Source organism: Leptopilina heterotoma, unplaced genomic scaffold (genome assembly GCF_015476425.1).
Source record: "Leptopilina heterotoma isolate Lh14 unplaced genomic scaffold, ASM1547642v1 Lhet_279, whole genome shotgun sequence".
NCBI lineage: Eukaryota > Metazoa > Arthropoda > Insecta > Hymenoptera > Figitidae > Leptopilina > Leptopilina heterotoma.
In genome coordinates, this window is record NW_025110987.1 from 1,133,937 (window position 1) to 1,159,563 (window position 25,627).

Sequence of the window (25,627 nt, forward strand, 5' to 3'; positions counted from 1 at the left end):
GGTAGCTAAAGTCAACTGAGTTCATCCATGCAACACTCGACGATGACAATGATCAATTACAAGATCAGTAAAGGGGAAATTTTTCGGAAGAATAACTGGATTCTTCTCATCGCAATCAAGTTTTGCATGCTTAAGGCGACCTCCAACACGTAATAAATTATGCTTATCTAAGAATAAACTTAATGAAACAAGAGAGCTTTTCTTGGTAAGTGAACATTCAGGATCTGATAAACTAGCTAGTACTGGGCGATATGATATTTTTTGAACTGTTCTAATCCAGAAAAGTTTTGCGTTATTTATTTCAGAAGATGTAAGGTTTACTGGAATTTGATTCAGGTCAGCGACGATTGTAATGTGGGGATTGTCAAGCACTTTACCTTCCCTTCAACTCCACCGTCAACCGAATGGGGATACGACTTTAGTTCATACATTCCTTCTCCTGCTCCTATTTCGGTGGGTTGGAAGGAAGGCTGTTCTCCAAGGTTCATTCGAAAGACTAAGTCGCAGGGGACCGGATCACTAAAGATCATGCTACAAACGTTTTCCATTTTGAAGGTTCACCTTGAATCCAATATAATACGTTTGTGCTATCACTCTACAAATGAATATAATCATCATTTAAACGAAGAGCTTTACAAACGTGATTTTTCAAGCAAATTAGGAGTTGAGCTCCACAGAGCTCAAGCCTGGGGATACTTATTTGTTTAAGTGGAGCCACTCTCGTCTTTGCACAAACAAGTCTACAAGTCGTTTTAGTAGTAGAGGAGCATACTCTAACATAAACGGCGGCTGAAAAGAGCAGCATGGATACATCAGAAAACCCATGGATTTCGAAATATAATACATCACGTGAAGTACCGAGCCATCGAGGAATCTCAATACGGGGTACTTGTTTTAAATATATCAACCCAGATGTTAAGGACGTCAGAAGGCAAACTGCATCCCATCAAGACCTAGTTCCCACAACGTCCTCATGAAAACTTTGTACTTAACCCTCCGTCAAACACCGTAGACATAATTACACCATTACACACAATTAAGGAGAATCCCTCTACACATTATAAAATAAGCGGCATTACAACATAAACGAAGGAATCAACAAAAATTTAGTTTTAACGCAAACTTACAAATATATAGGGGTTAGAATTTCTCAAACGGATCACCTAAAACTGAAAAATTTTATTTTTGAACAAAAATAGTTTTTTTTACACTTCATAAGGTTAAGAAAAATCCCTAAAAATATTAAGCCAAAAAATTTTTTTTGAAAAATGGTAAGACTCCGTCAGAAAAATTACAATTTGCATGAGGTCTTCGGATTATTCTGTAATTTAGTGAAGTTGTTATATTTGATAACAAAAATAAGTGTACCAAAGGATTTTTAAAAATTTTTAAAATTGTAAAAGTTTCGCCATTTTGAATTTTTTTATAAGATTTTTTTTAAATGTGAATATTTCCGAAACAATTTAACGGATTTTAATAAAATTTAAATATGTTATACTTAAAATCATGTCCTTTTAAAATTTAGAAAAAAATTTATTTTTTTTCAAAAATACAGTAAAAAAATTTTTTGAATTGATTTATTAAGCACGGGACCGATTTTTGAGTATTTTCCGATATATATTTAAATATTCCTTATAATTTCACCTTTCAATTAAAAAAAATGAAAACGATGGAGACTTTAATAGTTTTCGAGATATTAGAATTTTTGTGGAAGCGCGATTTTTAGTGGGATTTTTTACACTTTACTCTTCAAAATTGTCTAGAGCCTACAGATTTTATTGGATTTTGATGTTCTTGGTCGTAACCCTTTAACGCCCAAATGGACAAAATTTTGGTATGAAGTTTGAGGACTTATTTCGGTACTTGAAAATTAATAAAAAAATTCACGAATCATCATTTCTTATGCTTTCATATGCGCTCTATCGAATGGCGTTAAAAAAAGTCAGAAATTTATAAACAAAAACGTTATTAATGTTTTTTATCAAAAAAAGTCCGATTTTTTCCAATTTTTGTTTAATTTTCAATTTTTTCTACTATGAAATAGCGGGAAAATAATTCCAAATGTTACAAATAACGTGACATAGATATATAACCTAGAAGATATGACTATAGAGAAAATTAAAAATTAAAATGGCGGATTTAAAATGGAGTTTGAAGTTCAAATTTGTTTTCAAAATTTGATTCGAAAGTACGAAATTGTTAAAAGTGTTTAGATCAGCTTAAAATTTGTTACTCAGGGGTTTTAGGGGTCGCTGATTACGAATATAATGTTCAATTTTTAAAATTAAACATGGCGGATCCAATATGGCAGACAATTTTTTTTAAAAACTCATTAAATTTGCTTGAAACTTGTTATTCGGGGGTTTTTAAAATCGCTGATTATGAATCTGAAATCTAATTTTAAAAATTCAAAATGGCGGATCCAATATGGCCGACAAAATTTTAAAAACTGATTAGATTAGCTTGAAATTTGTTACTCGGGGGTTTTAGGGGTCGCTGATTACGAATATAATGTTCAATTTTTAAAATTAAACATGGCGGATCCAATATGGCCGACAAATTTTCAAAAAATCATTAGATTCGCTTGAAACTTGGTACTCGGGAGGTTTTGGGGTTGCTGGTCACGAATCTGAAGTCTAATTTTTAAATTAAATATGGCCGCTCCAATATGACAGACGAATTTTTAGTTGAAATTCGATAATCACGTTCTTTAGCCATTAAAATACTTAAAATATTTTTAATGTTTTCCAACTTTCACCACGTAGAGGTAAACGTAAACTGGAAAGTCTTTTTTTATTTTTAAAATAAATTATGTCTTTTTTTAAAATATCTTTTTTTCAATTTAATATATTGATAAGTAAAAATAATCTAATTAAAACTGTGAATAATGATTTTTAAAAGGTTTTACAAGAGCTGCTAGCTAGAGTTAAAAAATTGTTTTTTTCAATCTGACCTTGAAATAAGTAATTTTTTTTTAGAATATCAATATTTATTTAATCACTCATTTTTTAACCCAAAGGTTTATACAAGTGGAATCTCGGTTCAACAAGATGTGCTTTCGTTCTCGATAATGACAGTTTATTTACAGTTCCAAATTAACTTCTCTCATTCAAAATTTTCTCTATCAATTTTACAAAGTTTTTCGCTGTCCCTAAGTTCTCAAATGAAATAATGTTTATCCAAGTGTCTATCTTTTCCATTTGCCTTTTTAAATTCAAGAAATAAGACTCACAAATATGCATACATCCTGGACAGTTTGTGAGCATATGATATAAACAGTCGTATTCCCGGTTACAAAATAAACAATAACTATCTTTCTTGAAACGGTAAACGCAATTCCCAGTCATTATTCTACAGACATATTTATTAATTAATCTAATCTGGGCCATGGTTCTTTTAAAAGATAAAGGTGATCTGTGTTTTAAATATAATTAAGTATTTAAATGAAGAGAAAGATGCTAATAAATATAGAGACTACTAGACTCAGAGCAACGCGATCTGTCTGCGTTCCTGAGGAATCCACCATACCTCTCCAGTATCCGATCACCAGAGAAGTTTACGGTATCCAAAGAGAGCCCCATCCAAAGATCGACCATTTCACCTTCCTCAAATAAAACTCTTAACTAAGTAAACCAATTAAATCTGTAGGAAGGGTTACTCAGCGACAGCACCCTAAGTCTTTCGAAACACTGTCTGGGATATCTGAGAGAATTCATTTTTGAGATTTTTTTAATTCAATTCAGTGTTAACGAAAGTACCCGATATGCCAGTCGAAGAGAACCCGTTTCTACCCTTACTGCGTAATCCGGAGTATTTAACGGCAATAATAAAAGTTTCTTATAGAATGAAAGTTGTACTTTCTCTGTAAGGTCTAAAAATTTGAAACCCCAAACTTGGACACCGTAAAATAGAACACTAACTGACAGACTTTGAAAAAGTCTGTCGTATGTGCTCCAGGAATCAGCCCCTAGAGTGGCAATAGCCTCTTCAAAAAAAGATCCAGAATTTAAAAAAATGACTCCCAAGTACGTGTACCGCTTCACTCAATTTTTGATCCGCCTTTTTAATTTTCTCTATAGTCCTATCTTCTAGGTTATATATCTATGTCACGTTATTTGTAACATTTGGAATTATTTTTCCGCTATTTCATAGTAGAAAAAATTGAAAATTTAACAAAAATTGGAAAAAAATATGACTTTTTTATAAAAAACATTAATAACTTTTTTGTTTATAAATTTTTGACTTTTTTTAACGCCATTCGATAAAGCGCATATGAAAACATAAGAAATGATGATTCGTGAATTTTTCTATTGATTTTTAAGTACCAAAATATTTTATTTTAAAATTTGACCGTTGTGAATTTTTTTAATTCATTTCTAATAGCCAGCGTTCCCACCCGCCCGTATCAAAAAACCGAAAAATGTGAAAAAGTAAAAAAAATCCATAATTAGAACAATTTTTGACCAAATTTTTTTTCTTTGACAGAAATTAAAGAGGAATTATTGCTCTGCAAAATGTGACCATTGCGTTTTTAAAAAAGAAAAATTTAATAACCAGCGTTCTCACCCGCCCAGATCAATAACAAAAAAAATTTGAACACGTACGAAAAAATTCATAACTCGAACAATTTTTTACCAAATTTTTTTTTCAATGGCAGAAACTAGGGAGGAATTACTGCTCTTCAAATGGTGACCACTGCAAATTTTTTTTATAAACTTTTAATAGCCAGCGTTTCCACCCGCTTTATCAAAAAACCGAAAAATGTAAAAAAGTCAAAAAAAATTCATAACTCGAACAATTTTTGACCACATTTTTTTTTCAAAGTCAGAAATTAAAGAGCAATTATTGCTCTTCAAATGATTACCACTGCGAATTTTTTTTATAATCTTTTAATAGCCAGCTTTCTCACCCGCCCGTTTCATAAAACCAAAAAATGTAAAAAAGCCAAAAAAAATTCGTAACTGGAACATTTCTCGACCAAATTTTTTTGTCTTTCTCTCTAATTAAAGAGGGATTATTGCTTTTTAAATTTTGACCATTGCGAATTTTTTTAATAAACTTTTTATAGCCAGTGTTCCCAACAGCCCGTATCAGAAAACTGAAAAATGTGAAAATTCAAAAAAAATTCAAATGTCGATAAAATTTAAATTTTTATGTGTTGCACTGTGTAATTAATCTATTAAGTCTTTGCATGAAAACAACTTGGAAATGTCTTTAAAATTATGTTTTCTGGAGAAATTCTAAATTGTAAAAATAGAAAATTTTAATTTCAAATGCATTTTTTTTAACCAATGTTTTTTTATTGGCTTAAAACATACTATGATATTCCTAGATTGATAATCAAAAACGTCCTTGCATGAAAACAATTTGAATTTTTTTTTTAAATATAATTTTTTTGGATCAATTCCGGAGTGTCAAAATAGAACATTTAAACTTCAAACGCGTATTAACCATGTTTTGTAAATCGGCGAGCAGTAGAACTTGAAAAATTTTCGTCCGATTGGCCCGAAAATTTAACTTTAGCCTGAAAATTCAACTTTAAAATTAATAAACAGGTTTTTTTATGAAGAATTAAAGTCGATTTTTTTGGGTGAAAAATGCGATTTTTTTGCAAGTCTCACAATTCTTCCAAAAAAATTCTAAAATTATAATCATGTACACATGATTAAAATCTTCACTAGATAATCTTATGTAGTTTATAAAAAACATTTTTTTTATTTTAAAAGCCGATGTTGCCAACAATAATTTAAAACTGTACTCATAAAAATTTTTGAAAAACACCTTTTTTTTAAGCCTCTAAACAGGTATAACTCTTTAAAACATAGATATTTGTATATATTTTGTTTTCTTTTTATTATATTATGAATTTAAATGCATTAAAATATAAAAATGCATCTTGAATACCCGGCATAAAAATCTTGCATACTTCACATATTTTAGAAAGGTCAACTAATATTTCAATTTGACGAAGTTACAAAATAATTAGGTGAAAAATTTTTTTGGCATTTTTAGAATTCTTACTACTTGAATAGAAAAACTAAACATGGACTTCAAATTCTATGCAATGTACAGACAAAAGTCTGATCTTATTTATAAAGATGTATGTCTGTCCGCAATATTTTGTCCGGGATAAACACAAAGACTATTTGACCGATTAAAACGAAACTTTACAGTCTCTTTGGTCTTAGTCTAACTTAAATTTATAGCCATATCCGATGGAAAAATTTTAAACTGAACGAAAGTTATAGCTTTTTTTACAAAATTCAAAAAATCAAAAAAATGCAAATTTTTTAATTTCTTGTCAAATTGATGTGACACTTTCTGTAGCTACTTTTAATACAAATACAACTAATTTTTACTATAAAAATGAAAAATAAATAATATATTCGAATTTTTAAGCCAAAATAATATTTTTGATTTTCGACAAAATTTTTAATTAATTTTTTTGTTGAATATTGTTTAATTGTTTATTAAGTTGGTAGTGATATCGGTTAATGTTTTTAAATTTTAAATTACTTTCATTACATTTATTTTATTAAAAAGTTTAGTCATGAATTTGATGTCGATTACAAATTTTCTAAAATCAATGAACGTGAGTTTGCAAACAATTTCTATATTGATATTTTCAGGTTTTAAGTTTAAAAATTTTATAGTAGAGGAGAACGAGGCGAGGCAGCCAACGGGGTGAGGCAGACAATTGCTTCTTATCTACGCATAATTTTTTCAAATCGTGCGCTATTGATAATGTAGACTGCTTATGGTAGTTTACTTTAGTTGCTAACAGATAAGCATTATTGCTGCAGCAGTTTAGAAATGATAGTATCATTTATGAAAACAGACTTTTTGGTGTTACTTTTTTAAGAGTTATTTTGGTGATTTTAGTTAATAGAGTTACAGGAATAAAATTTTTGTAAAGTGATTTTCAATTCAGAATTTAGTGCTGAAGACGATGGTGTTAATGGAATTGCGATATTTTTAATATTACGGGTTTTGTGAATGTTTTCTTAAAAAAGTACTCGTGGGGTTAGGCAGCCAACGTTAAATTTTTCGTCTTTTTGTGTTTATTTTATTGGTTCTTCTAAACGTTTTCTCTTTTTTTCCTACTCTAATACATTTTAAACTTAACATTGAATTTTATAAACCATTTTTTAAAAATAACAAATTTATATTTCCTTAAAATGTTAAATTGAATTTAATTAATGTTATTATTATAATATTATTCAAATGTAAATTTTTGAAGTTTACTAACAAAATAAAAGTAAGTTAAGGACAACTACCTTGTTATGTTTCACTAATTTTAACTTTAAGTTATGTTTTTTTAACTATTAAAATAGTTAGCCGCCTCACCCCACGTTATTGCAAATATTCCAAAAAGTGGTCCTTTGGAAAAAGGGTTGCAGACATTTTTAAGTGCAACCTACGTCAAAATGTTCTTTGGCGATTTTTTAGCCAAAAAGACAAGCTTTATAACGCGATATTAAAATTGAAAAAACCTATTTAAATAACTGCCTCGCAAACCAAAATGTGCAGTCTTGGCTGCCTCGCCCCGTTCTCCTCTATGTATTGTCATATTAAACATAGAAAATAAAATGTATGTGTTCAATATAAAGGGTGCAGTAAAAGTACCAATAAAACTGAAATTTTACTTCAGCGGGCACTGGGACATAGAAAGTCCTTAAGACGCCATTAGAGCAAATTGGGATTTATGAATCAAAATTTTCTTATTTTTGAATTCTAGAAATGTTTAAGAAATGACTTCGAAAATAAATAACAAATTCCTATTTATGAATTAAAATTTTTCTTCTTGAATTTTAGAAATGTTTGGAGCATGTTGTTGCTTTCCAAAATTCTATCCGGGCATTACGCAAAAACGGGTAAAATGTAAAATCCCATGTGGGAATTTTCAATAGGGATATGGAAAAATTATACCATACGGTTTTACGTGGGAATTCATATGGTTTCGTTTATGAAAGTATATTCCATGTAGATTCCCATGTGGGAATCAAAACTGGGAATTTTCTTATCAAATTAAAAAAAGTTTTATTATATTAATTCGTTTTTAAAAAATTGCTTTTTGCTTTAATTTTTATTGATGTAATATTTTTATTTGTCAAAATTTAAGATCTACTTTCAGCCTACAATATAGATCTTATTTTAGATTTAAGCAGTCGTAACGTGGGGCCTACTTGAGATACAATTAGTTCGAATTAGACTATATAACTCCAAAAGCTGGTGGAAAATTAATATTATTTATTAATACATTAATTAACATACTACATGTTACGTACAAGGTACTTAACAGCTAATATTATTTTAATTATTATCGTTTAATAAAGCTACAAAACATAGGACAGAAATAGTAAAACATGTTTATTATTAAATACTTTATAAACTGTTTATAAATTAGATGCATAAATTTATGAACAGTATTAATTCTAAAATTTTTATATAATAAATGAAACCTCCATTTGAAAATAATCAAAAGTAATGCATTTCACACATGGATTGAGACGACCAGGGTGTATACGTGCACATCCACTGATTCCGATGGCTACAAGATCTAACACTACCACACCCTTGAGTTCTTCGCGTTACGGGCACACATACAAGCATGCTACACATGCCTCTGCTCATTGCCTTGTCTCTCCTATTGTCTTTTCTTGTCTCTCCTTCCTTTTTCCCCTTTGGGCCTACAAACTTAGGGACTAGAATATCATAACAAATGCACATGCATTTGGAGGCTGACTCAACGCTTTATGAAGCGTATATATTTTATTCGTTTTATGCACTATTCCAAATTTACAGAAAATAATTTGATAATAGCTAAACATTTTATTGTAACTTATTGTTAACAATAAAATGCCGGAGGACTGTAAGTTGCATGTATATGTGTATATGTATAATTATGAATGCAAAGTACATATACTAGTAACTTATAAAATGTAGGATCAATATAACGTTATTTATACAACTTATATTAAACACTTATAACTATTAATAAATTATAATTATAAATAAAAAATTCTTTCTTTACAATATAATTATAATTTATATATTTAGTTATAAAAATAGTTTCTAAAAAGTATCAAATTAACAACGCCGTTTCCGTTCTCACGAAAACTGCATGCAATCAGAAAAGTCAGCATAATCCAAAGTCCAATGGGCCTCAAGAACATCCCTACTTCTACTTCTAAAAATCCTTAGTTGACAAATTTACCCCACTTTGGCATTAGGACAAGGAGTAGAGGCTTGTCGCAATATTTCCATCGCTGCTGTACAATTTTCCTCTTCAAGCGATCAACACCTGTCCTGGCTGCGGCCTGACAGATCTGTTGATCGCAAGAAAGTAGGAAATGCCGCGACTAAGCCCGTCTGCGCGTCGGACCCCCGCGTATAACATATCAAGTACAACGTGAAAGGCAGACGAAAAATTTAATAGAATCTTCTAACCGACGGAGTCCAGTGAGAGCTGTTTTGAGTGAGATTCCAATTAATTAAATATTTAACAATTGTGAATCTTGTTTCTTAACCCGGCCAGTCCGTACGTGTAGTACCTGCGCCGTCTCAATGCAGTGGCCCCACATAATTCGAGAAAATAAAAATTGGTCGCATAGACGACTTAATTTTCAAAATTCAACTTGTGTTTTGCCCGATGGAGGATCCCTGTTTTTCGACCGGCCAGTCCGCGCGCGTAGCGCCTGCGCCGTCTAAAAGAAATTATGCCCTGTCGGTAGGATTAAGGATTTTAGCGGTAAGTCTGTATCGTTTCAATGATTTAATGTTACTTTCAACTTTAATTCTCTTTCAAACATGTGCAAGTTTATAAATTTCTTAAAATCTTGTTAAAATAAAATTTTAATGTGAATGCCAAATCTGATTTTATTTATTTTAAAACTCCTGAAATAAATAAAGTAAATTGAAATAATTATTTATCAGAGTTAAAACAAAGCAGAAACGGTAACTTTTAAAAGTAGGATCACGAACCCACACAATTAAACAGGGCCTTAAAGACCCTGGCAGCTTGGTGCTTCCCCAAACCGAATTTAAATAAGAGCCATCTCAAAAGCTCGAATAAAAGGAACAACATAAATTTATTATTCTGGTTTGTAACAAGCTGATGGTGGCAGCGGTGGGATCTATCCACGCGTTACCGCCCTGCTTCGTTACCCGGTAACATTTGTTACCAGTGGCACCATTTTTAATTAAAAGGAATTTTAACTTAACCTTCTAATACTATAATCTAATTTTTACCTATTCTACATTTCATTTTAGACTTTATAAAATTTTCTATTTTTAATTGTTATTCTTCATTTTTTAAATGTCGTTTATTATTTTTTACTACAGTACAGATCAAATCTAATTAAAAAAAAATTTCTTTCTTCCTTAATTACTACGAGAAAATTAAAAAAAAAATATATATATATATATAAATTATTTTTTACAAAATGGCGGAGATAAAGTTAATTATGTTTTGTCTGTTTTTTTGACAGGACCCCACGGAAGGACGCATTTCTTCCAAAGTAGTGGACATAGAACAAAAATCCAAAAAGTTTTATAATCTTTGGAATACGTACGGATTTATTTTTAGATCAATTTTTGTAAAAGCCGTGCACTTTTTTCAAAAACATCGATTTTTAAGCAAAAAAATACGCACTAAATCATTTATTAAAAAAAAAGTTTAAATTCAATCAAAAAACGGCTACGTACTTCCAAAAAGAATGTATTTGTGAAGCTACTGTCAAAATTGCAGATTAATCGATTCAATAGGGCCCGAGAAATCTGTCCTCCCAGTTTGAAAAATGTGATTTTAAGAAAAACTCGATTTAAAGTTTGGGAGCAATATTTACTATTTCAAGACAACAGCAGTGTAAAAATGAGCGGGCCGCCAAACGTCCCATTGTACTCACCGCGTGCTGTGAGGGGCTGCACAATGCATGTTGGTGCTATTTGAAATTTTTTTTTACTCTAAAACCAATTGGAGATTATTTCTAAGACCCTAAGGTAAACTTTAAGCAAAAAAAATGCATTTTTTGAGAAAATCTTATAGTGGCCTAACCCCTTAAGGTGCGCGCATATATTAAATATGTTTTGTAATAAATATTTACAAATATGTAGTATGTTTAAAATAATTTTAATCTACAACAAAATAATTAAAAAAGTGATACTTTTTACTTTTGTACTAATTTCAGTGATAAAAAGCACGTAACCAAATCAGCTATGAAATAATGTCACTTAAATTATATACTACACTACCGTCCGTGAGTATCAGGACGCCCCTTTTTTCATGAGTGGAAAAATGCTTAAAACGTAGAAAATAAGAATGACAAAAATTTTTCGTATTTTTTTTCTGAAAGCTAATGAAATTATAAAAAGACTGACACCTGATCGAAGAATTTTCGTTGACTATTCTGTCAGATACAGAAAAATACTGAATTTTGCATGCTTTTTGTAATTTTTTAATTTCTCGAAAACTAATTAACTTTTTTTAGCGTTATTGGTCTTGTTTCAATCTCTATTCAATGTAGAATCTAAATTAATTAATGGTATTGTGATATAAATTTTTTCAAAAAAATTTGAAACTGTGAAAGTCGGATAAAAAAATTTTGAAAAACAGATTGACACTTTTTCCACCAAAAATTTTGTTTTTTAAATTAAATAATTAAGTAATTCAAAAGTTTTTTTGAATTTTAGTATATCTATTAAATGAGCATATTTTACATTGACCTTTTTGACACTTTAATATTCATGATAATTTAAAAAAATTTTTTAATCCTACTTTTACGGTTTCAAATTTTTTTGGAAAAATTTATTTCACAATACCAGTTAATAATTTAGATTCTACATTAAATAGAGATTAAAACAAGACCAAGAGAGCTAATAAAAGTTAATTAGTTTTCGAGAAATTAAAGAATTACGAAAAACATGCAAAATCCAGTATTTTTTCTGTATCTGACAGAATAGTCAACAAAAATTCTTCGATCAGGTGTCAGTCTTTTCATAATTTCATTAGCTTTCAGGAAAAAAATACGACAAATTTTTGTCATTCTTATTTTCTACGTTTTAAGCATTTTTCCACTCATGAAAAAAGGGGCGTCCTGATACTCACGGACGGTAGTGTACATAATACGCGGTTTCTCTGGAGAACTTCATCTCCGATCTTAAAAATATGAGGGCATATTTTGAGCATTCTTCCCTTCCAGATTTCGACGTTCCTGGAGGAAGATGGCTGTTTTGATTCGAGTGTCATTTGCTCGTAGACCGTTCCCGTCGGAAGAGGATCTCTTCCTAAGTTTAAGAACGCCGGGGAGGTTTGGATTGAGGAGTGTTGGGCGGTGTTAAAAGCGAAACGGAAGTCTACTAAGTATTCGTCCCACTTGCGCTGTGTCGTTTCTATGTAAGAGCGTAACATCACTTTCATAACCCTCTCCAAGGGGTTTGTTTGGGGATAGTATTTTGGCGTTTTACAAGTACAGTGGAACCTCGATTATCCGAACTAACCTAGGCAAGGCCGGGTTCGGATAATCGAAAGTTCGGATAATAGAGATTTTAATTTTTTCTATATAATTAAAGTAAAAAAATGGACAGTTGAATTATATATATTCCATTTAATCCATTTTTTAAATATACATAAGTATATATACGTAAATATATGTTAATTCATAATAATATATTAATAAAACATATAGAATTCAGAATTTTTAAAGATTTTTCTGGCATAAATTTCGTTATTTTCCTTTGAAAGATTCGGGAGGCCAAAAAAAAGTTCGGATAATAGAAGTTCGGATAAAATGATTTTCGGTTCGGATAATCGAGGTTCCACTGTACGTATTTTAAAAGCTTTACAGAGCTCATCGATCGCCTTATTCGAAAACTCGGTACCGTTATCCGTAAATAAAAATGAAGGAGCCCCCCAGCGATTTATAATATCATCTTTAAAGGCCTTTATAATGGCCGGGCCTGTCGCTCTTCTTAAGGGTGCTACCTCAATCCACTGTGTAAAAAAGTCTTAAAAGATTAGTATGTACTGATTTTGAGAGGATGAGGGAGTGTATGGGCCCATAATTTCGGCTCCGACCATATACCAGGGCTGTTCGATTATACGTTGACCTATTTCACCTTGTGGTTTCTTAGTTTTCGTTTTATAATTTGGCAAGTGTGTCAATGTTTAACGTATTTTGCAACGTCGCGGTAATATCCCGGCCAATAATAACGTAGTGAAACGCGATAATAGGTTCGATCAATGCCTTGATGGACAACTTGAGGCTCGTCATGTGCTTCATTTAATATTTTATCATGAAATTCGCGGGGTAGTACGAGTTTCCACTCATTGATATCGGGAATTGTAAAATCAATAATTTTATTTGTGACGTGATTGTACAAGAGGTCGTCCTCGATTTTCCAATTTGGAAAAGCCTGAGGGTGGCGTAAAACATCTGCCTTTTTCTTGAGATACCATTCGTCACTAGTATCTGCAATCGCAGAGACCGGTTCTAACTCTGTTATATCTTGGTCGAGACGTGAAAAAAATCGGGGACCACGTTCAAAGAACCCTTTCGGTACTGGATGCCGAAATCGTATTTGGAGAGTTTCAAGGGCCAATTGGCTAGCCTACTTGTCGGATCCTTAAGGGACTTAAGCCACTTTAAGCTGTGATGATCAGTCACAACTGTAAAGTGATCAGCTTCCAGGTACGCTCTAAGTTTTTCGACTGCCCATACGACCGCTAGGCATTCTCGTTCAGTGGCCGAGTAGTTCCTCTCGGCCTTAGATAGTGTATGGCTGGCATAAGAAATTACGCGTTCTACACCGTCTTGGATTTGTGTCAGGACCGCACAACCCGGTACCGCTCGCGTCTGTCTGTAGAGTAAATTGTTGGGAAAAGTCAGGGCATGCTACTATCGGGGCTGAAGTTAGGGCCTCTTTGATATTAATAAAAGCAGATTCCTGTTCGCTTTCCCATTTCCATGTCTGTTTGGCGCAGAGTAACAATGTTAGAGGTTCTGTGAGTACGGATAATCTTGGTATGAAGCGCCTGTACCAAGAGGCGAAGCCTAAAAATCTACGCAACTGAGAGATGTTTTGTGGAGAAGGAAAGTCGAGAACTAGGGCCAACTTGGCTGGATCTATTTTAACGCCTTCATTGTTGACTAGGAAACCTAAATAGCGGATTTCGTTTCTGAAAAACATACATTTGTCAGGGTTGATGGTAAGACCTGCCTTTTTGTACGCTTCAATACTACTTCTAGCCACTTCATGTGGTCTTCGAAGGTTTCGGTGGCGATAATCATATCGTCTAGATATGCAAAGACGAATGGCTCCATTTCTGGGCCTAATATTTTCTCGATAAGACGCTGGAAGGTAGAGGGGAAACCGGTAAGGCCGAATGGCATGGTCTTATACTGAAACTGGCCTCTCCCTGGGCGAGTATAGTCGCCATAGAAGGTAGGGGGTATGCATCTTTTTTGGAGACTTTATTAACGTCCCTGTAATCGATGCATAACCTATAAGTGACGTTTTGTTTACGTACCATTACTATGCGCGAACTCCAGCCACTTTTAGAGGGCTCGAGATATCGGATATCGAGAGCGATGAGCTTATCTATGAGCTTGTTCATTTCGGCCATAATGGCTGGGGATCGGCGTATAAATTTGGACCTTATTGGCGGGTGGTCGCCTACATCGATTTTGTGTTCTACTAAGTGAGTTCGGACTAATTTCTTAGGAATTTGGGCATTTAATTTCAAAAACCTTTCTACTAGGTCTATTTGCTTGCTGGTTAGTTCTTTAAGGGCCAAACAATCTTCGCCTTCCGTTTTACCAGGAGAACAGAGTAATTCCACTACTGGGGCAAACGATTCGATGTCAGGTATTATTCTGACCGAGTTAGTGCTACCGTCTAATAATAATTTAAATATACGAATGGCATCCATTTCGAGAATGCACTCATATTTAAAGTCTTTAACTATGATGAAAGAAACTTCTTTGGTTATGGTGCCTATTTCACAGGGAAGGTTAATTTGACCTAGCGTCGATTGAGAAGCGTCATTCGGGAATACTATCGCTTTAATGTTAGAATTGCATAGGTTTGAGTTTAACTGTTTGGCTAATTCGACCCATTTTTCATTTAAGATCGATTTAGCTGATCCGCTGTCAATTAGCGCGTTTAGTTCCTGATTACCTATTTTATTATTTACAAAGAAACGATCGTTTATTTTATTTAAATTTAGCGCTGAGCATTCTGTGTCTGTCTCAGTATCAGTTATGCGCTTCGGTTTAAAAAACGCCCCTGGTACTTTCCAAAATTTGATGCGTTCGGTTTTAGCGTCTTTTTGGGGTGAGTTTGCTATAGCCTACCTCGATGACATAATTATTTTTTCAAACAACTGGGAAGACCAGGTACGAAACCTGGCGTTAGTTCTAGAGAGAATCCTCGTTTTTGGACTCACATGCACTCCCGCTAAATGTCGCATTGGTCACTCCAGCATTCCGTACTTGGGACATGTGGTGACTTCTGAGAGAAACCAGGCGAAAACTAAGCATATCGATGCCATACAAAATGCCGTGGCCCATAAAAACAGAAGACTGTTAGCTTCCTTCTTAGGTACCTGAATTTGTTCCTCACTATGCCGACATGACTGCCCCACTAACGAACCTGTTGTCAATCAAGCGAGTGTACAAATGGACTTTAGAACATCAGAAGGCTTTTGAAGAGGTCAAAGCAGCATTTAGGGAGCCTCAATCCTTAAGTCGGCCCAATCCAAGCCATACGTTTATGTTACAAGTAGATTCTAGTGCAGTAGGAATGGGGGCCATCCTATACCAAAAACCTTCTTCTGTAGAGCGCAATATAATATCTTACGCAAGCGCTAAGTTTAGTCCTGTCGAATTGCGGTACCCTTCAGATGAACAGAATTGTCTCACCATAGTATGGGCTTTCAAAACATACTGGCCGTTCCTGGAAGATCCCCTATTAATTCTACGGACTGATAAAGAAGCCTTAACCTGGCTCAACCAATTCAAAACATCCCGAGCTAAGTTGACCCGTTGGCACATTTTGCTTAGCGAATTTAATTTTTCTGTAAAACATATACCCAAATGTATAGGCGAACTACCTAACGCGTTGAGTTCAGATCCTGACCCTTATGAAGAAATACCAGGAGAATCGGACCTAGATAGATTACAACGGCCGGAAGATGGCCCCGTTGAAACTCCTGCGATAGATTCCCCAATTCTCAGCGCTCTCTAAAGCCCTACACTTCAGGAAGAAATTATGAACCTCCAACAGGACGATCCTTTCATTTCTCGACAAATGGGACAGTGGGTTAACATAGAACGAAAAGGCCCCTCAAACAAAAGAGAAAGGAATTTCGTTGAAGGAAATTATCTTGATAACACCGGGTTTTGGAAACAGTGTCCCAAATCAGGTCACTGGCAATTACGCGTCCCAGCCATCCTAAAGCAACGAGTGGTATGGGAATATCATGATGTCCCATTAGCGGGACACCCCTAATAGAAGAAACAATCCGAAGTATAAGTCAACACTTTTTTTGGTCCGGAATGACTCGGGATATACGTCGGTACGTATCAAAATGTCACTTATGCCTCTGTACTAAACCGATTCATCATCGTGTCCAAGTAGGTCAAAGACCACGCAACACAAGTTCGGCCTGGGAGATCATTGCTTCGGACCTTATGGGACCATATCCCGTATCAACTCGAGGAAATCGATTTATTTTAGTGGTCACTGATCTATTTACGAGATGGATCGAAGCTTTCCCGATTCGCAATTCTCACGCGACGACCATCATCAACATGCTTGAAGATGAAGTGTTAGCAACGTTTGGATATCAGAAACGCATTCTTAGTGATAACGGTCCACAATTTCGTAGCAATTTATGGGCTGAAGCTGGAAAAAATTGGTCTTGCACTCTGTGGACAACCCCCGAGTATCACCCGCAAGCAAATTCAACGGAGCGACGTAATCAAGAAGTAAAAAAAGGGCTGCGTCTTCGCCTCACCGATGGAAACCAAAGAGTTTGGGACAAGCAACTTCCAAAGCTATTGTTTGGACTACGACGACGCCAAAACGCTGCCACTGGAGTCACTCCTGCATTTCTGATATTTGGGCGAGAAATCCGTCGCCCAGGAGAATGGCAATTGCAACATCATCTCCAGGCAGAAACTACTGCCGCATGGAGACGAGAAACTGGCGCCTACCAACACCAAGAAGAATACCAACGTCGATACGCTGGGCCTGAAACAGAACCACCGTTCAAAGTAGGAGATTTGGTTTTTGCTCACAATACACGGCTTTCAAACGCGGCCGAACATTATAATGCTCGGTTAGCTTCCGCCAGGACTGGCCCCTAACCGGGCGTAGAAATCATCTCTCCAGGAGTCGTAAACATTCAGAAAGAAGATGGTATTCACAAAATTTACGCTTCTTCAAAGTTGATTTTGGCACCTTCCAACGAGAAACTTACAGCACCGCCACTAAGCGATACCGTGAAGAAAACCACGCCTAGGAAAGCTCCAGAAGCAGATAAGAAGGAGGCAGACAATCCGGAGGGATTAGTCAATCATGCTTGTGCAGACAAGCTCAAATGTCGGGAACTTTGGAAACACAAATAGTCCTGAGTAAGGACCTACCACTACCAGAACGACCTGATCGTTCGTCTATCTCACTGAACGACGGTCTCTCGGATAAAAGCACTACACAATCAATTAAGGCTGTAGAAGTCTACACAATTAACTTCCAGCCGATCACCAGTACTGCTGCGGATACTGAAGGAGAATTAACTATGGAAGTAGCAGATCAACAACACAGCGACCCTCCACGTTACGCATTATGCCGACGCCACGTAGTCGACTATAAAGACTCCCAACATCGGCGCAATAAAACTGTCCGTTAGAGCCCTTTCTCTAATTAGCACTAAATACGTTCCAAGACGCTACATTATCCTTCGAAAAGGATACAAATAATTAATCTTCTGAAAAGATACAAGGTAAACGATGCCTTAGCTGTTCCCCAAGGGGGGGGGGGTTGATGCAGGTCACATTAGTAAAGAATTTCGCGATGAAAAGCACCACTGCTCAAGTTGAGAACCTTTTTTTTGAAGGTCTCAACTACGCGAAAATTTTTACACCAATAGGTCTTTTTTAAAAAATTATGTAATATATGTTTTCGTAGTGGTTTTTAGCGTAGAATCAAATAGCGCTATAAGTTTTTTTATAAAAATCGATTTTTCTTCATTTGTTTATAAACAAATTGTTAAAAAAATATTTTTTTAACATTTAACGACAAAAATTATCATTAGATCCCATGCCAGAATTTCAATAGTTACTTTTATAATATCTGCATTCCTTTGCCTGTAGGCATCAATGGGTTAATGAAAAAAATCTTTTCCTTAAAGCATTTTTTCAGTTAGTAGAAAATAAATTTGATAAAATAACGTTTGACTTTTGTTCCACTGAAGACCATAAAAATAAAATATTACAAATTTGAAAATTTTTTCCGCCATTTTGAATTTTTAAAAAGTGACTTCAGATTCGTAATCAGCGACCCTAAAAACCCCCGAGTAATAAGTTTTAATCGAATCTGTGCCAATTTGAATTTTGTCCGCCATATTGGATCCGCCATTTTGAATTTAAAAAAAAACTTTAGATTTATATTCGGGAACCTTAAAAAATATTAAAGAATGAGTTACAAAATAATTTACCCCGTTTTTTGCTTTTAATTCATTAAAGTATTTTGAGATTTTTAAACCTTTTGACTTTTGACAGCTCTATTGGCATTGGAAATGAAAATTTGCAAAAAACGCCCATCGGCTTGTTAAAGTACATGAATGTAGAAATCTTTTAAGCCCTAGAACGTTTAAATCCATCAAAGCAATTTTTATTTAGAGCTCTGTCCGTGTTGACGTGGAATTTTCCTTATTTATATCAAATATGCAATTATTTTTTATAATTAATTATTTTAACTTAGACCAATATCTCTTTAATTGCGTCAAATAATTATTTATGTAGTCATTCAAATAATTTTTTTATCTATATATTTATTTGATTCAAATAACTTGAATTATGCGAATATACGAAACTTTTTTCTTAGAAAATGCAGGTTGGCAATAAACTTAGACCAAAAGAATTAAAAAAATTTGAAACAATCTTATAAACCCCTTCGCTGTTTGGAAAAATAATCATATGATTGGCCCAAAATGTTCAGCAAAATCTGGTAGATAAATTTTTATGAAACTTAGTATACAAGGGTTTTTGGGGTCGCTGAATATAAATATGACGTCAAAAAAAATTCAAAATGGCGGATCCAATATGTCAGACAAAATTTTCAAATTTTAAATAGATATTATAAACAAAGAAAACAAAGAACAGAAAGTGTAATGTAAAACCTTTGCAGCCTCCACGCGGCACATTCTGGTGTCAGGATTCGTTTTATCAGCTAATGCAAAGGATATAGAATAGAGTACAAAATTTGATAAAAATCGGGATGAATTAAAAAAATTACGTCCCTTGTTTTGAATTCATAATTTTTTATTCTGAAAGACAAATTTAAATTCAGCGACCCAAAATATCCTTAGATACTAAAATTGATAAAAATCCAAATGAATTTAAAAATTTTAAAAAAGTATGTTCGCCAATTTGGATCCTGCATTTTGAAGTTTTAAAAATGATGGTCAAACTCAAATTCAGCGACCTGGAAAACCATTAGGTACTAAAATTGATAAAAATCCAAATGAATTTCAAAAATGATGTCCGCCATTTTGAATTTTTTAAAATTCATCAAATTCACCGACACCAAAAACCCTTATACACTATGTGACTTAAATTACAAATAAATATTCATAAAGTTTACTTGTTTTTAAATTGTTATATTATTTAAAAATAATATATAATCATTTTATTATTACTTAATTTAGGAGCATTGTGTAAGATATTTTTAAAAAATCATTATTGTCAATGTTTTTTAAAAATTTAAATAACTTCTAAAGACATGAACACTTTTAATGATCTTAAGCTTATAAGCTTATAATTGTCATGTTTTTAGAAGTTATTTAAATTTTTGTAAAACATTGACAATAATGATTTTTTAAAAATATCTTACAGAGAAATAGAATTGTTAAATCTTAATACTCAATAATCTAATTCTTTTCACTTATATTACAATTCAACACTTCTTATTTTGGAAATTTCATATTTTGAACATTTTGGGCTTTGGAAATCTTGTATTGAAGAAAAATAATTTTTAGATTGTGTATGGATTAAAAAATTCAATTTTGAAGTTCTGAATGTTCTTCGCATGCTTTATAGTGATAGATCACAACTGCGCATGCGTTATAGTAATAGAACACTACTGCTCATGCGTAATAATGATAGAACATTACTGCGTATGCGTTATAGTGATAGAACACTACTGCGCATGCGTTATAGTGATAGAACACTACTGCGTATGCGTTATAGAACACTACTGCGCATGCCTGACATTGGTAAAACACTACTGCACATGCCTGACATTGACAAAACACTACTGCGTATGTCTGACATTGACAGAACAGTACTGCGCATGCTTGATACTAATAGAACACTACTGGGCATGCTTGATACTAATAGAACACTACTGCGCATGCTTTATACTGATAGAACACTACTGCGCATGCGTGATACTAATAGAACACTACTGCGCATGCGTTATAGTGATAGAACACTACTGCACATGCTTGATACTGATAGAACACTACTGCGCATGCGTAACATTGACAGAACACTACTGCGCATGCCTGACATTGACAGAACACTACTGCGCATGTCTGACATTAACAGAACACTACTGCTCATGCCTGACATTGACAGAACACTACTGCGAATGTCTGACATTGACAGAACAGTACTGCGCATGCTTGATACTAATAGAACACTACTGGGCATGCTTGATACTAATAGAACACTACTTTGCATGCTTGATACTAATAGAACACTACTGCGCATGCTTGATACTGATAGAACACTACTGTGCATGCGTAATACTAATAGAACACTACTGCGCATGCGTTATAGGGCCCGCGTCGCAAGCGGTGACCCGTTTTCTCAAAAACAATGTCCACATCTACTGAGAATGGAGAGACAAATTCTCTCCTTACTGGCAATGATTCTGCGATCGAAGATGTTCGAGCTGCTGACCTTCTCCTAAATCTCCAAAACTCCATTGCCAAAAAAAGGAAATTTGCTGATTCCTCAAAAGAGACGCCATCAGCAATAGTAGACAAAATGGCGGTCGACAGCGACAATGACACAAACTCACTTCCCAACCTCGAAAACACTGACCGCGCTTTCAGAAAAGCTACCAATAATCGATTCCAGTTTTCTAACGATCTTCGCTATGATGAGTCTTTGAAAGGAGAATGTAAAATTATTATTGAGAGCTCCACACCCGACAAACCAGTTAAAAACTTAGACAGATTGACCTACGCGAAAATTCTAAACGCTAAGTATAAAAACTGTATCGTAGACATTAAAAACTCAGGCTTCGGTAGGTTATCCGTTTTCACAAATTCTGCCTGCGCGGCTAATATCATCTTAAGTGATAAATCTTATTTGGTGAGTAAAGGTTTAAAAGCATTCATCCCATCTTATTTCGTGACTTCTCAGGGCGTTATTAAAGATGTCCCTCTCGATATCACCGAACAAGAATTGAAAGACAATCTAGAAATTCTCGGTTTCCACCATGACAAATCAGCTGTTATCGAGGTTCGTCGATTATCGAGAAAAACAATCGATGTCCAAACAAAGAAACCGATATACGAACCCTCACGTACTGTTCTATTAACATTTAACTCAAAATCGCTCCCTTCTAAAGTCGCCATTTTTAACACATCTATAGATGTGGAACCGTACACTCCGCCTGTGAGAATCTGTTGGAATTGCCTCAGATACGGGCACATCAGTAAGTTCTGCAAATCTGTCAAAAAATGTAAACAATGCGGTGAATCAGCTCATGAGGAAGGCATTACCTGCCCACTGATTGATAAAAACCCCGTATGTTTGCACTGTAAAAAAACTTCTACGCCCAACCATTTGCCCAATTCAGCTGAGTGTCCTGAATTGGCATTTCAAAAAAATTTCCGTCAGTTCGCTGTTACTAACTGTCTTACCTTTTCTGAAGCAAAAGCAGCGCTTCGCCCCAAATCAAAGAAAAAATCAGACAACAACCTACCAACACACCCAGCGGTTAATTTTAACTTCAGTAATTACCCGGAATTCGGAGAATGTCTCTCCTCCCCGCCTTTGGCTCCCTCACAACAAACATCCTACAGTAATGTAGTTTCTACTTCATCAAATAAAAATCAGCGTCACCCTGCGTCACAAAAGCAGACCTCTCTTAACATTAATCAAAGACCTTCTACAAGTGCTAACACAAGAAATAAACAATCTTTCTCACACTTGTATGCAACCAGACTTCCAGACTCCCTACCTAAAGGTTTTGCTCTGCAACAACCTCCAATGCTCGGAAGAGCACCTGAAACGTCTAATATCAACTTACCGCCTCTTAACACAGCAGAATTAATCAATAATTTAATTCTTAACCTTACTAAACTACTTAGTGTCTTGTCTTCAGACTCTTCACCTAATCCTGAAGAGTCTATCACAATTGTGGATAATCTCTCTACTGAAATAACAACTCTTTTTAACTCTTTCTCAAAACCCCAAAATGAATTATAATAACAATTTGAAAATACTACAATGGAATTGTTGTGGTATTACCAACAAGAAAAGTGCCATTTTATCTATTTCAAAAGATATCGATATTCTTTTATTTTAGATACGTCTGCAGGTAAATTGTTGATTGTAAGTGTTTACAGGGTTCCTTCTGATAGCAGAAGAATCTCTGAAATCACATGGAATAATTTCTTTCAATCAGTTCTAACAGTAAATCCAACTCGAGTATTCATTGGAGGAGACTTTAATTCACATAATTATCTATGGGGCAGCAATCGTTGCTGTCCTAATGGAAAAACTCTTTACTCAACTCTTGATGATTTGAATCTTGTTTGTCTAAACGACGGAAAAGCCACATTCGTTAATAGACCGAATGAATCCCCTTCAATTTTAGATTTAACCTTCGTTAGTTCTCAACTTTTCATACGCTGTTCACAAGACGTTTGGGACGATCCTATGAGAAGTGACCACTATCCCGTTGTAACTAATTTGGACATCCAAATTCCCATATCCAGTTTTTATTCGCACAAATATAATCTAAGGAAGACTGATTGGGCCACCTTTTCTACGAATTTAAAGAATGTTCTAACTTCTAGAAGGAACACTGAAAGAATTTTAGGCAGGCTGCTGGCTTTTCATGTCCAAAATTAGTGCCCCTTGCACAGGGCTCGCAGCTCACCTCAAAAAAGCGAGCATCTACTCCCGAAAGGTGAGCAGCTGCCCCTGAGGAGTTGCTGCTTACCTTTCGGGAGTAGATTCTCGCCTTTTTGAGGTTAACTGCGAGCTTGAGGCAGCGAGCTCTAGCGGCACTCATGTAAAGCCTGCAGCCTGCCCAAAATTCTTTCCGTGCAGTTATAGAGTATTTGTGGAATGTATTGATGAAGCAGTTATTTCTGCTTCACCCCAAATTACACGACCTAATTTAAACATTAACAATAATAACAGAAAAACAAACAGACGTAAACCTTTCATCCCGGCTCCCTGGTGGAATGATGAGTGCGACAGCGCTACTCAAGCAAGACGGGAAGCATCCATTAAATTTAGAAGAGTCTCAAGCTACGAAAATTATTTAGAATATAAAAAATGTGAAGCGAAATGCAGAAGAACTCTTAATCAGGCCAGAAGACAGTCATTCCATGAATTTTGCAACTCGCTAAATAGAACGACTCCCATTGCTAAAGTATGGAGAATAATAATGTCTTTTAAAAATAGATTTACCCAACCTTCCACAGGTTCTTGTTCAGCGGACACGGAAACCATTGACAAATTACACGATTTGGCCAATGACATGTGCCCTCCCACAGCTTTCTTTGATTCCTTCCCAGAAGGTTTTCGTCCAAATGACTTTCTCGAATCACATTTCAATATTACTGAATTAAATATTGCTATCTCAACCCTTAATTTAAAATCTTCACCCGGTATAGATAAAATCAACAACACAATAATACAAGCACTTCCTGCGGAATCAAAATTAATATTATTGGACATTTATAACAACATTCTGTCATCAGGCACTGTGCCTCCTTCCTGGAACGACTTTCTGATCTTTTTCATCCCGAAATCTACCACGGGTAAATTTCGTCCCATTGCTCTTGCTTCATGCTTCCTTAAATTAATGGAGAAGCTAATATATAATAGACTTAATTGGTACCTGGAACATAATTTTCATGTTTCACCTTCCCAATTTGGATTTCGAAAAAGCAAGTCTTGCGCGGACAATTTGTCTATTATTTCCACTGAAATTTTCACTGGATTTGCAGAAGGCGAAGTTACGGCGGGCTTATTTCTAGATCATAAGGGAGCTTTCCCGAGCGTAGTCCCACAAATTCTAATGGAAGACCTTAAAGATCTTGGGATTCCTAAAAAAATAGCCAAATTTATATATAATGTCACAGCGTGCAAAAACATATATTTTAATATTAACGGCAAATTGACGGAACCTAGAATCAGCACTGTGGGACTTCCCCAGGGATGCATTTTGAGCCCAATACTTTACTCGATTTATACACGTAAACTTCTCGGCCTTCTTCCTCAAGGTTGCACCTTGGTTGAATTTGCAGATGACATTGCTATTCTTGTGAGATCAAAAGATCCATTTCAATGCTTGAGAATACTTCAAGACTGTTTAAATATTTTTTCAATATTTCTTTTTAATAGGGGTTTAGAAATTTGCCCGGACAAAACCAAATTGTTATTTTTCAATAAACTTAAAATTAACTTAGAAGACCCTAACCTATTTCTCAATATAAATAACACGATTATTCTTCCCTCTACTGAAGTTACTTTCTTAGGAATTATTCTCGACTACAAGCTGACCTTTGATTGTCATTTCAAATTCCTCCTTCGTAAGCTCTGTAAAATTTTAAATATCATGAAGGTTTTGAGAAGTATTTGGTGGGGTGCTCACCCCTCAATTCTTCTCATGATTTATAGGGCTTTAATAAGAAGTTGTATGGAATACGGCTCACACTTTTTTAATTTTAAAAACCATACTCTCTTTAGCAAACTCGAAAAGCTTAGAAATCAAGCTATCAGATTGGCCCTTGGCTACAGAATGTCCACACCTATCAATGTTATGTTGGCAAATTCTTGTGAACCCCCCTCAAATTTAGATTTAATTTTCTGGCTAAAAAATATATTATTAAAACTCTTTCGAATCTTAACCACCCCCTAATAAACAGAATTGATAATTTACTAAATATAACTTCTCAAAGAAATCCTTTCGGAATGCGAAACACCTTTACTCTCCTTATAGCTTATCGAAGTGTTAAAAACTTTGGTGAATATATAAACAAATCTCATCGTCATTCTTATTACGAATTTCCTTACAGTGATCACATTTTCAAACCTCAAGTAGATATTGAAATAGGCTTTACCATTCAAAATTCTGTCAACCCTCCTCT

General features: G+C 34.4%; 1 protein-coding gene across 5 annotated transcripts in view; it reads right to left on the minus strand.

Moving 5' to 3' along the window:
- The window catches only part of LOC122504126 (peroxidasin-like protein), a 316,998-nt gene that overhangs the window by 16,352 nt on the left and 275,019 nt on the right, over positions 1-25,627 (minus strand). The window lies entirely within an intron of this gene.